The 9,620-nt window shown below is 41.4% G+C and overlaps 1 long non-coding RNA gene across 1 annotated transcript in view; it reads left to right on the top strand.

Moving 5' to 3' along the window:
• The first annotated feature begins 2,023 nt into the window (after positions 1-2,023).
• LOC119854930 overlaps positions 2,024-9,620 on the top strand; it is a 37,791-nt gene continuing 30,194 nt past the window's right edge. The window contains exon 1 of the long non-coding RNA XR_005292687.2: positions 2,024-2,140. This is a non-coding gene — a long non-coding RNA (uncharacterized LOC119854930). The remainder of the gene's footprint in view (positions 2,141-9,620) is intronic.

Genomic DNA, 9,620 nt, shown 5'->3' with positions numbered 1-9,620 from the left:
GCTCATCATGTCCAGGTGTAGATTGAAGTTGTCCACCTCCCACAGTGAGGGGTCTGGTATAAAAACTTAAATGGATAAAGTCTCTAATTTTGTTTCAACTGTCTCCATAATAGTAAATGTTTTTACAAGATTTTATCAAAAAGTATTCCTAGGATCATTCTTTATATATTTTCACCTGAAGAACAGGACCACCTTAGTAAAGATCCATTTATTGAAAGTATGATTTTGGTGGGAGTGTGGGTATCTTAAGGACAACCGTCTCTTCTCTTCCCCAACCCACAAACACACCTAATTAAAAAACAAGCTCCAGATAACCAGACTGACCCTACCTCTTCTGGGTTGAAATATCAACATACCAAATTGAGTTGAACTTTAATTTGTTCTGAAGAAAAAATGTCAAACCTTTTTCCTTTGAACAGTTTTTAATTCAAACCTGTCAGAACTTTTCACTTTGTGTGAAGTTTTAATATTTTATTTAGGAATGAAATTTCTAAGTTCCACATGAAATTTGATTCCATTCTTTGATCAGCTGTAGAAACAGCTGTGTTATTTATCAGATGGCTTGGCTTTGTAATTTACCCTATGGACCTCACCTGGATGTACATTTGTGAATAAATAATTTCAGAAATATTCAAGCAATCCTTTACTATTACTTGGAAAGCTAGCAGCCAATTCACTGAAGGAGTAAATTGATTAGTGATGTGTTCTGCTGTAGCATAATTTCAACTCTGAAGTGGTCACTGCAGCTTAAATAATTCTCATAGGAGCTGTGTTAAACTACTTCCAGTAAACAGCAAACTGAAAATTGAACATTGGGGAGACATAACAGCAACTGTGATATTTTATCATCTCAGGTGTAGAAGTAAGAACATTTTAAAAAAAATAATCAAAGAAAATGTTTACTGGAGATATTGAGTTCTATTAAGTTTTTGAAAAGAGAGCACTAGCTGGTCTCTCCCCTGCATAGCCAGGTGGTTAGGGGCCTACCTACAATGTGCAAGACCTAGGTTCAAGTCACTGCTCTACCTGAGTGATCTGAGTAATCTGAGATGAAAATCCTTGAGTTGAGCAGAAACCTCAAATTTAGGTCTCCTACATCCCAGGCCATTCCTCTAAGTACCAGGCTACACATATCCTATTCCTCTTCCCAACCTAAACAGATCAGGTTTCATTCATGAACTCGACATTTTGACAATTCCATTAAAAAACACTAGAGAAGTTTTGTTTTCACCCCAACAGATATGAAAACCTCCAGGATTACTACACAACAGAATTGCCACCCGCCTGTCAATTGTCCTCAGGACAGCTTTAATGGCTAGTGTAATATGTTATGGCTATTTCTCCCTCAAAGCAGCTGTATTATATTTACTTCTTCTAGCTTATACAGCTCAGGCTGCTAAATGCCACAATGCAGAGCCAAGTTTAGCATTTTAGATAGATTTGTGAACTGTTTCTGCCACCTTTCAACCCTAAAGGACATCTGTCCACTCCGATTACTCTACATAGGGTTGCCTGGAAGACTTGGGGGAAGGTTCTTTATTCTTTTTGACATACCTGAAGATTAACTGGCTCTTAACTACTTTGTCTCATTGGTCTCTGACAAGAAGTACTTACTTATGAACTAGGAAGACCTACCAGTCACATAGCATAAGAAAAAGAAAAACAGATAGAAAGCTTATGAGAAAAGAGGACTGAGTAATAACTAGTGAATTAAATACCTATGTACTGTCTTTAAGATCTATTCTATCAGTCCCAAGTTTACCTAAAGTCTTCTCTATTCTGAGGAACCCACAGCTCCTTTACCTAGACAACCCCTTTACATAAATAAATGTTGTGTCCCAAAGTCATTACATTCTTTCCTAAGGACTGCCTCTCCTCACTCTGCTGACATACTGTGACCCAGTACTACTTTCCATAGCATTCCTCCAGTAATTCACCCTACTCTAATACTACCTCTCCTTATACCCAGTGAGATGTAAAAGCCTGTTTTATTGGGTCCCAGACTCCTCTCACTCCCAGAATGCTTTACTAAAGGATAATAATAGGGAGGGCTCCCTTCCCCTACTCCATTAGTGAGTAAGACCAGATAGGTTATACCTTAGTCTGTGGAAGATACAAACTACCTAGAGTCTATTTCCTGGTAAGTTTAATTTCTGAAAGAGCTTCTGTTTTTCCACCCGAGTCTCTTGTTATAACCCACTTCCATTTTCTCTGATTCACCAATCTTGATTTTTCTTTGTTCATGCTGTGGTTTATTTTGTGCTCCTTCTATATGGGGAAATGCACCCCCTTTTCCTGAACATTTTTTTTTTTTCAAATTTCTTCTCAAAACCTGCTTCTACCACGATGCATGCAGGAAAAACTAACTAAATTGTAACTAGCTGACATCTTCAGGACAACAAATGTGAATCAGTGTCTGTCTAATTCTCTTTCTGCACACTTTATTTGTTGCTTTTCAATTTAAATCATGAACTCTTTGAGGGAGGGCCTATGGTTTCAATATTTGGATATTGATTACAAAATTGTAAATGCTACCATAACATAAAGTAATAACCCTAATAACAGAGAGCTGGGTAACGTGTGGTGGAAATTTTTAGGTTTCATCCTCCCTCCCTGCCTCTGAATGAATAAGTGGAGCCTAGGAAAACTAGCTAGGCTCCGTTTGCCATTGCCAATGTTTAGAAAAGTTTAGCAACTAGTAGCTGTTCCTGTGGTCTGAAAGCAGTCGTGTATTTTCCTCCATATAAGTTAACATGTTTACAAAAATTAACTGATTAATAATCACAAGTTCTCTTTTAAGGTAGGTACCCATGTTTGAAAATGTGGGCCTCTGAGACTTGACAAAGGCTACTGAGAGAGACTGTGATAAATCCAGGATTAATTATTTGTTCTCTATCCTCTGCTTTGTCTGACCATGCTGTCTCTTGGACTGTTGAACCATAGCAAGAAGTCACAGGTGTCAATGACTACACGGGGCAAAGTAGTGGAGAATTGGGCCCACTAATGTTAAGCACTTGAGCCTGGGTGGGAGCTCACATCGCTTTTACTCAGGGTAATTCTACTTGCTCCAATGAAGTCACTTCAGATTGGCACCAGTGTCTTAAGGTCTGAAGTCAATTAGGTTTGAGTAGCTATCATGATGGGCTTTCCATCCATTCAGCTGAAGTGAGTTGTGGCTGTTTTGGCTGATTCCAGCAATGATAGAACAGTTTTAGTAAATTCAGGATTTATCAAAATATTTTATAAAACTGCATGTCCATCACCTCATATATGAAAGTTAACACTGCACTGGCAAAATACATTATTCAGCAGTAATAAACAAATCAGAATGAATTAAAAACATCCCCAAACTGAGCCCTGTGGGGCTTCAGGAGTATGATTCTGCATAAAGCTGTGAAACTATTTATGTGAACACTGTTTATGCTTTGGTACATAAATGTGGGACCCAGTTATGTGCAATGGAAATAATTTCATCCCAAGGCTCAAGCTGTTGAGTGAAATGGAATGTGGTATAAAATGCTGCAGTGAGGTCTAAGGGAATGGGAATAAAGGGGAAAAAAACCTTATCACAGGTTTTCAGCAAACTATTTGTTAATTCTCCTGCTCTGAGAAGGCCTGATTCCCTGACTGAATATATTTCTATATCAAATTATGCTGCAGGTGAGCAGTGACCACACACACTGGGGAATTTAGGAAGAATGGACAATTCAAAATGGCTAAGACAATATTTACCAGCTTTTCAGAGCAGGCTTTTCAGAAAGGTCTTAACAATCATCAGCAGAAGATATCAGTCATGCCTCTCCAAAACCTAATTCAACCAGGGGGTTAGATTCGGTCTCCCTCACTCCATGAATAGTCACATTGAAATAAATGTGACAACTTGCAAAAATAAGGTGCTCCTAAGCAGAAGAAAGGAGGACAGGGTCAGATCTGTGGTTATTTTAGAGTACAACTTATTTATTTTTTAACCCAGCTAACATGAATGTGTGTGGAGTTATCTCAAAAGTGTCTAAAGTCAGGTCAGCTTCGTGAAGTGAGTATTTTTGGGGTGGCTTCAGAAATAAGTGGGTCATTTGGATTCTTCCTCATCTCATAGCTATTGTATTTACTGCATGTAGCAGGGTGGCTACCCTGCTCCTAAAATAGAAGGGGTTAAAAGCAACCCTGGAGAGGACTGTGGCTGGTGATGGCTGAATGGGGAAGCAGCTGCAGCTGGGCTATGCCCCAATCAGGCCCCAGCTGGCCTGTATAAAAAGACTGTGAGTCAGAGGCCCTAGGAGTCTCTCTCTAGGCTGGGTGAGAGCAGGGACAGACAGACAGGGTACTGAGGGTGGTGCAGTGCTGGGGAAGGAGCAGGCTGAGCAGGGGTGCACCAGGCTGGCAACTCCCCAGGCTGTAGGGCCTGGTCCAAGGCCCATAGAGGTACTGGGAGGCAGATGAAGGCAGCAGGTCTGAACCCCCTTGCCTATGATGAGTGGCCTTTACACTGCAGTCTGCCCCAGGGAGCAGGGGCTTGGTGATGACTGGCAGTAGCCCAGACTGAGGCAAGGCAGGGACAGTGGGATGCGGGTTCTCCAGGAAGGGGAGACCCAGAGGCAGAGTGTGGGGGTACTGCCAGGGGGCAGAACTCTAGAGAAAGGGGCACTGGGGTCTGTGAGGGACACAGGGGCTAGAGCTGTGTGGATCGCTGACCTGCAGAGGGTGCTCCAGGCTGGAAAAGAGCTAATTATCTGCAAGACCAGCAGGAGGCACCGCTGGGTGAGTCTGGCTCCTTTACACTGCAGTTCAGGACACTATGATTGTGGAACCATTATTTTTGTTCTTTGTATCTGCAGTGCCTAACACAGCAGGGTCCTGGCCCAAGACTGGGGCTCCTAGGTGCTATTGATACAAATAATGTTCAGAAAGTCATGTAAGCCTATGCTTAATGTTCACCACATGCTTAAGTGCTTTCCTGAATTTGAGGCCTAATATTTCTTTTGATGGCAGCTGAGTAAACAACATCAGCATTTGCTCTATTGACTTGCTTTATGCATCTCTCAGATTTTGCTGGAGTCACATAATATCTAGAAATCATTCGGTGGACACAGGAGAAAATAATGTTGAGAGTGCAAAAGCAAAATCACTTAAGAAAGTTGCATGCCACTTAAAATTTATGGGTTTCCTGCTGCAATTATTTCAGACAGTTTGTTTCCAAATGTGGTACTAAACTGCCACTCATTAATCTTAACAATATCTGTGTGTCATCTCCATGCATTTTAAGCAGATGAATTAAGTCACTAGATTGCAGTGTAAGGGAACTGGCCCATAACTGAATGGGAGTGAAACCTAGGGAACCAGATTGCACAACTACGCTTCAATAAGCACCAAGTCAAACGGGTACTGAGCCCTGCCCCTAGTGTGTCTCTCCTCTGCTTTCCCTCCTCAGCCTCTGAGCAAAATCCCCAGCTGGTGAATATTGGCATAGTTCAATGGAGCTAAGCCAATTCATGTAGTCCTCTGTTTTTATCCCAACTTTATTCCTCTCTCTGCCCCATTAACACCTGTCCCATCACTTCCAGGACAAAATTGGCCAGAACTCCCCTTCTCCCTTAATGACTGACAGGAAAAAAGATATCCTTTCCCCTACTCTCCCAAGTTCCAATAAACCAAACAACTGGTATCTGCTGTGGAGAAGACCAGACTGTGTTAATCATCAAGACTCTTCCCATGTCCCATCCCAATCTGGTGTTGCTGACTTGCATGATTTACTTGTTTTCTCATAGCCTGGAGTCCTGTGGCTTCATGCTTCCATTTAAAATAATGAAAAAGTTTCTAACCTTCATGGTGGCAGAGAGACGCTTGAAAATGTGTTCCAAGTGCCTGCTAAAGGCTCAGAAGCCAGAAAGCAAATAAAAACAACTCCATTTGAGCTCTTTGAGGGCCTGACTCATGATTTTGGGAAGGCTGAGATTGGCAATGCTGCCTAACACTATTTAGTTACCTGAGGATCCTTTGTCTGGGAGCCACAGGCTCAGGGTGCTTCCATTTTGAGATCTGTTGCAATGTGTCCTGAGATTGTTGGATCATATTAAAGAAGTTCTGTATTAAAATCACAAATGAGTTTGATTCCCCATAGTTTTAATTAGTAATACCCTGGAATTTAGAGGTATCTTGGTTTTTGGTACTGTTTCTCTCCCTCTGTGTGAAACTTGCAAGCTGCTAATTGTGTTAGTACATTCTAAGACAGTCTGTTCTCAAAGCAATTCTTTGTAACAACAACAACTACTCAGAGAGAGAGACTGAAAGCAATACTCTCTAACAATAGAAATGGCACCCAGAGACTCCCCGCCCTTTGGTTGTATTCATCTCGCTTTAGCAATTGTGATTAAAATAGAGATAGAGGATGTATGTGGATGGATGTTTGGTGTGGATAATAACTGAATGATCAGGGAGGTGCCAGCCTAAGAATCCAGTGTCCATCAGCTGAAGAAGACGTCAAGTGGAAATAACCAGAGGACCCCCAGAGGGCAGACTGGGATCCACCCAACAGCCTCAAGAATGGGAGAACCAAAGAACAAGAGAACATCTGGCATCACGGAGCCATCAGGATTGATTCAGCAACAGCATGATGAAGCAATTCCCATAGACTGGCATAGGAAGAAATTCCTATAAAAATGGACTCTAGAAAGTGAGAACTTTGCGGTCTGATTCTGCAAACCAACTTCCAGGAGCATCAGATGTGCATTTGACAAGGCCCTGCTCCCTTGTCATATCCAGGCCACCTGGCCAGTGGCTTGGCATGAGCAACTCTACGGCTGGTAACTAAGATAACAACCTTGCAGAACGTGTGTGTGTGTGTGTGTGTGAATGAATGTGTGAATAAATGAGATTGAATGGAATGTTATAACTATAACTGCTTACTATGATTCTTTCTATATTCACAATAAATGTGGTGTTTTGCCTTTTCCCCTTTAATAAGATCCTGCTGATTTTTATTTTATTGGTATAACAAGATGTGCCAAATACACAATGGCCCACAGAGTGTGAGACTCAAATGAAAGCATATGTGCTGACATCACAGTGCTATATTCTTCTCTTTATCCTTCTCTGAAGAATTGTGGACTCTGTGGAATAACTTACTTTATGCCCCAAGGAAGATTGTGGCTTGACCTACCAATGCCAGCCCCATTTTCTTTTGACCAGAGCAGGGGGAAACTTCCCTCCTGTCAATCATCCTGAGTGAGGGGGCTCCCACCAGAACCAACTTGTTTGTTGTCCCATCTGAGTGATGAACTCCTCCCCTCAACTGAGTGCTAGTGCCTTGAACATGGGTGGATAAGGCAAAACTACTTATGATGGTGCTTTGGATCCATCCCCAAAGGATGCTATTTTAGGGTGTGGGAGTTTTTTAAGCCCATAAAGTGTCCTTGCATTGATGTGTGGTGGAACTATACATGAAAACATTTCCCTTATGCATAGCAGATATCTGCAAAGATGGAGTAGCATAAGATGCTCTTTTTCAAAGCCATGGAAAGATTCAGTATCTCAGAGCTCTCCCTCATTATTTGGTACATCCCTGATGTTTAGACTAAAATGATCTACAGCTCTGCTCCATCTGGTGGTAGAAGTTTTGTACTGTGATGGAAAATGTGAAAATAATTATGGAGTTCAATATAAAGGAAACCTTTTTGAACCATTATCCACAGCAGCCATGACGTACGGCTCTCTGAGCCTTTGCCACTGTTGTGTCTTAGGCTGGTCTTGATTTTTTTTTTTTGTTTTTTTTTTTTTTGTTTTTGTTCCTCTGTCCCTGTTCTGTGTGCATTCATGTGTCTCGGGCTTACCAGCTAGACAGTGATGCTTTTTGTACAATTAGCTTGGAATCACAAGGGCATGACAGCACTGGCAACTGAAGAAAGAGTATTCAAGAAAGAGGCAAATATAACATACAACTGAAGAGGAGAAAACCTGAAGGGAGAAATTATGTTGAGGAAAATATGCATTGCACAAGTCTAGAAAATCCCTGTGGTCTTAAATCTCTGGAGGGATGGTGCAGGGGTTTGATTACAACTGGTTTTGTGTATTCAATGTGCACAATTTCACCAGAGATTTAACTCTCTTAATGTGGGATTCAGTTAAATATTTATTTCAGGTTATTAAAGAAGGGCTCCCCCATTTCATTTCTGCCAGTAGCTGTCCTTATCTGTCAATTTCAATCTGTTCTCATAATATAAAAGGTTATAAACATCAACTCAGATCTTCAGATGTTATAAATCAGCACAGCCACACTGATTTCAGTTGGTGCCATGATTATTTACACCAGCTGAGGGTCTGGCCCACTGATTCAGAGCTTGTAAGGCCAGAAGGGACTACTGTGACCTCTAGTCTGACCTCTAATTATAGCTACCAATCTTTCATATGGTTTATAAGATAAACAATTCACTGTTTCTTCTTTCCAAGACAGTTTGCAGGAGTTAGAATTCTGAGATTATCCCTTAGAGTGACTATATCAAAATTTTGTTAAAGTTATCAAAAATAATATCTATAATACCACTCACAAAAACACCATATCACCTGTAGGCAAACACTCTTCACAAAGTCATCCTCGTCCTCAAAGGAAATCTATACAACCACTTCAAAAGGTTAGCCTAGAAGTTTAAATTCATAACTTTGTTAGACACTAAAAATCATAAAAAGAAAAGGAGTACTTGTGGCACCTTAGAGACTAACAAATTTATTAGAGCATAAGCTTTCGTGAGCTACAGCTCACTTCATCGGATGCATTTGGTGGAAAAAACAGAGGAGAGATTTATATACACACACACAGAGAACATGAAACAATGGGTTTATCATACACACTGTAAGGAGAGTGATCACTTAAGATAAGCCATCACCAACAGCAGGGGGGGGAAGGAGGAAAACCTTTCATGGTGACAAGCAGGTAGGCTAATTCCAGCAGTTAACAAGAATATCAGAGGAACAGTGGGGGGTGGGGTGGGAGGGAGAAATACCATGGGGAAATAGTTTTACTTTGTGTAATGACTCATCCATTCCCAGTCTCTATTCAAGCCTAAGTTAATTGTATCCAGTTTGCAAATTAATTCCAATTCAGCAGTCTCTCGTTGGAGTCTGTTTTTGAAGCTTTTTTGTTGAAGTATAGCCACTCTTAGGTCTGTGATCGAGTGACCAGAGAGATTGAAGTGTTCTCCAACTGGTTTTTGAATGTTATAATTCTTGACGTCTGATTTGTGTCCATTCATTCTTTTACGTAGAGACTGTCCAGTTTGGCCAATGTACATGGCAGAGGGGCATTGCTGGCACATGATGGCATATATCACATTGGTAGATGCGCAGGTGAACGAGCCTCTGATAGTGTGGCTGATGTGATTAGGCCCTATGATGGTATCCCCTGAATAGATATGTGGACAGAGTTGGCAACGGGCTTTGTTGCAAGGATAGGTTCCTGGGTTAGTGGTTCTGTTGTGTGGTGTGTGGTTGCTGGTGAGTATTTGCTTCAGATTGGGGGGCTGTCTGTAAGCAAGGACTGGTCTGTCTCCCAAGATCTGAGAGAGCGATGGCTCGTCCTTCAGGATAGGTTGTAGATCCTTGATGATGCGTTGGAGGGGTTTTAGTTGGGG

The sequence above is a fragment of the Dermochelys coriacea genome, chromosome 4 (assembly GCF_009764565.3).
Source record: "Dermochelys coriacea isolate rDerCor1 chromosome 4, rDerCor1.pri.v4, whole genome shotgun sequence".
In the NCBI taxonomy this organism is placed as follows: Eukaryota; Metazoa; Chordata; order Testudines; family Dermochelyidae; genus Dermochelys; species Dermochelys coriacea.
This window is presented reverse-complemented; position numbering and strand designations above follow the sequence as displayed.